Source organism: Gekko japonicus, unplaced genomic scaffold, assembly GCF_001447785.1.
Source record: "Gekko japonicus isolate JY-2015 unplaced genomic scaffold, Gekko_japonicus_V1.1 scaffold3812, whole genome shotgun sequence".
NCBI lineage: Eukaryota > Metazoa > Chordata > Lepidosauria > Squamata > Gekkonidae > Gekko > Gekko japonicus.
Window position 1 is genome coordinate 103,693 of NW_015164775.1, and position 4,113 is coordinate 107,805.

Consider the following 4,113-nt stretch of genomic DNA (forward strand, 5'->3'; position numbering starts at 1 on the left):
CCGGAAGTGTGTCATAAGGCCACACACCCTGCCCCCAACGTTCCTGGCCGCTGCCACCAGCCTTGCAGCTCCACTGCCGAGCCCCATGAGGGGCCCGGCGGTGGACCTGCAAGGCCAGCGGGAGTGCAAGGAAGCCTCGCAAAGGCCCTCCCTGGACCCAGGCAGGCAGGGGTGGGGAGAGGCAGGGAGGAAGCAACTTACCCTCCCTCTTCTCCTGCCTCCTCCTGGCTGAATGAGGGCCGGAAGCAGGGCGGCCGGAAGCAGGGGGCGGGGCTTCGTCATGTGCCCCGCCCCCGTACCTCACCCGGGGGAACTGCAATCCCCCCCGAAATGACCTCTGGCTGCGCATTCCATTCAGCCTGCGATTCCTCTATTCAGTCCTTCTCCAACAGTCTTTGGATACGCACCATTCCAAATGCCTTCCTCCCACAGAAGGAAATGCTACGGGACATGATACTAGCATGAAAGGTAAAACGATTGTTAGGAATAACCTTTTGCGTCAAGTGATTATGAGTTAGCCCAGTCTAATTTAACTGGAACCAGAAATGCAGCTAAGCAATTTGATTTTTGGAAGGTGCAGAGATGCAGAGAGGCACAGGAGGCTAATTAGCAGGGTGAGCAGGACTACAGGACAGAAAAGCATGAGTAGGGCTGTAAGAGTAGTATTAGAGTAGACCCTATATTGTGATTAGATTAGGAACAGTCAGCAGTTAGTGATAAATGGGATGCCTTCCATCAAACAGTAGCAGTACGCAGTAGGCCTTGGTACCTGCCAACTAAACTGGTGAATCTGTGCTCGAGTCGAGTGCGGCTGACGAAGATCACCGGGTGTAGAAATGGCCGGGAAGGGAATTCCAGTGCTCTTGGGGAGGGGAAGGTATAGCGGTGGGACCAGGCAGAGACGGAAGGGAAGGGGGCAGAGAAATGGAGAAGCTCGGCCACCTTCCAGCCTGCGTCCCATCCCAAAGGTGGCAGGGAACGGGACAAGGATTAAAAAACTCCTCTCCAACATTGGTGTTGTGCAACGCCAGGTCCATAAATAATAAGACCTCAGTCCTGCAGGACTTCCCACTGGAGCAGGATGCGGACCTGGCGTGCGTGACTGAGACTTGGGCACAAGACGGGGAGACGGTTGCCCTCTCCTAGATGGCTCCTCCTGGGTTCCCGGTCCTTCATCAATCTCGGACTACAGGAGGAGTGGCTCTATTCATTCGGGAGGGTTACTCCTTCAGGGCACTCCCAGCGGTCAGGCTCACAGGCATGGAGTGTGCCGGCTTTGTGTGGGAAGATGAGGAGAATTTGGCTGTCTGGCTAGTGTGCCGTCCGCCCAACGCACCGGTGGACAGCCTGCCATCTCTGGTGGAGGCCGTGTCGGGCTGGGTGTTGGAACACCCTAGACTGTTAGTCTTGGGTGATTTCAACGTCCATGCCGATGATGCGACCTCCTCCCTGGCGGTGGACCTGGCATCGTCCATGGTGGCGCTGGGACTCTCCCAATTCGTAACGGCCCCCACTCATCAGGCTGGTCACACGCTTGATTTGATCTTCGCGGCGGGGGTTACACTGGACCAGATTACTGCTACGGCAGTTCCATGGCTGGACCACCATGCCCTGAGGGCCGAGTGAATTTGTCACCCCAACCCTGTTTGGGCGGTGAGTGGATTTTGGCTCGCCCGTGGAGCCAAATGGACCCATTGCGGCTTCAGATGGCTCTTTGGGATCCATTGCCCCCTGGCGGCTCGTTGGATGAGCTGGTCGAGGACTGGCATAGCCGACTCTTTGCTAGGGAATTGGAAATAGGCTGTGAGGCTTTCAAGAGCTATTTTGCAGATAAAGTCTTGCTCCTTCGCCGTGACCTCCCGGCCACATTTGAGATAGTGAGTGAACTTGAGGCTCTGGATTATTTTGGTCTACTCAGCCTAGAGGAAGTTGACAGACTGATCTCAATGGTATGCCCAACCACATGCAGCCTTGATCCGTGCCCCTCCTGGCTAATTAAAGCTGGCAGCGGGGGTGGGTGGGTTTCGAGGCACCCTTCAGGACATTATCAATCGGTCCCTCTCTGAGGGCCTGTTCCCAGGGGCTCTCAAGGAAGCGATGGTCCGCCCTATCTTTAAAAAACCATCTCTGGACCCGGCCGAATTGGTCAACTATCGGCTGGTTTCCAATTTGCCCTATCTGGGCAAATTAAGAGAGAGGGCGGTGGCGATACAGTTGCAGAGCTTTCTGGATGACACTTCCATGCTGGATCCCTTCCAGTCTGGCTTCCGCCCGGGTCACGGGACAGAGACAGCCCTGGTCGCCCTCACGGATGACCTCCAGAGGCATCTGGATCGGGGCGGGATGGCGGTGCTGCTGTTGTTGGATCTGTTGGCGGTGTTCGACATGGTCGATCATCAGCTGCTCGCCCGCCGCCTCCCCAACATGGGGATTTGGGAGCTGGCCCTGCAATGGCTTGTCTCCTTTCTCCAGGGTTGGGGACAAAGGATGACACTTGGGGAGACGCTGTCCCGAAGGCATCCACTAGACTGTGGAGTGCCGCAAGAGGCAGTGCTCTCCCCAATGCTATTTAACATCTACATGCGCCCCCTTGCCCAGATTGCCTGGATGCATGGGCTTGGGTGTCACCAATATGCAGATGACACCCAGCTCTATCTGTTGTTGGGTGGTCAGTCTGGCTCTACCCTGGATGACCTGGACCGGGCGTTGCAGGATGTGGCGGGATGGCTTAGGTTGAGTCGACTGAAATTGAATCCGACAAAGACGGAGGTCCTGTGCCTGAATCGGAGTGGCTCGGGGTTAGGGGCCCCACTTCTGGCCTTCGGTGGGGCGCCACTGGTGCCCGTGCTGAGGGTCAAGAGTTTGGGAGTGCTCTTGGATGCTTCCCTTACAATGGATGCCCAGGTAGCAGCCACTGCCAAGACAGCCTTTTACCATCATCGGCTGATCAGGCAGTTGGTCCCCTTCTTCGAATGCAACGATCTGGTTTCAATGATCCATGCTATGGTCACCTCGAGGTTGGACTACTGTAATGCTCTCTACATAGGGCTGCCCTTGGGGCAACTCTGGAAGCTGCAGCTGATGCAGAACGCAGCGGCCAGGCTGTTGATGGGCCTCCCCATGCAGGAGCACATCCAGCCTGTGCTAAAGTCGTTGCACTGGTTACTAATAGCATTCTGGATTTGCTTCAAGGTGCTGGTGTTGCCCTCCCAGGCTTAGGGACGCCAGGCTGGCAGCAACTAGGACCAGGGCAGTCTCCCTGGTGGCGCCAATGCTCTGGAACGAGCTCCCTAGTGAGATCAGGACTCTGCGGGACCTCCAGCAATTTCGCAGAGACGTGAAAACAGAGCTGTTTCGTTGGGCGTTCCAGTAATAATTGACTCCATCGTCGTGCCGCACTTGCACTTTATTATATGATGCCGTTGTATTTAAATAGTTTGATTGTATTTATTGGAATTTTATGGAATTGTACTTTACGTTGTATTTTGCTGGTTTCAAAATTCTATGTAAGCCGCCATGAGCTGCTTCGGTGGGAGGGTGGGTTAGAAATATAATAAATAAATAAATAAAATAAATAAATCTAAATTGTTTTGATCAGCAGTTCATCGATTGCAGTTGCATGCAACGGGAATGCCAAGCAAGGTGAAGAAGCCTGGAGGATATTGCTCTAGGCCCAACTGGAGGTATAAGAATCAGGCGAGCCTCTCTGAGCCTTAAGGGGCAACATCTGCTTTGGTGGGACAAGGGCAGGTTTGCTTTGCTGCACCTTAAGCAGCCGTCTACGCCTGGAAAGGGCAGAAACAGCCAGCCTCGCCCCATTAACCCAAGGAACCCCTCCAACAGAATTACGGCCTGGTGGGAAGGATAAGCGTTGGTGGGAGGCGGCAGCACCAGCAGCACAGAACTGAATCCCTGCAAGCAACACCAGCAGGAGAGCTGTTGAGCCAGCAGTTATTTGTGATCCCACGAGACTCGTTCAGTTGGGCTGCAAAGCAGGCCATGAGGGGAGAAATGGACGGAAAGGAATTTGATTAAGGAAAACATGCAAGAGGCAGAAATTAGCTGAGAGGCTTGGAAATAACTCCAGATATTGCTGACTGGTGGCCTGACCGG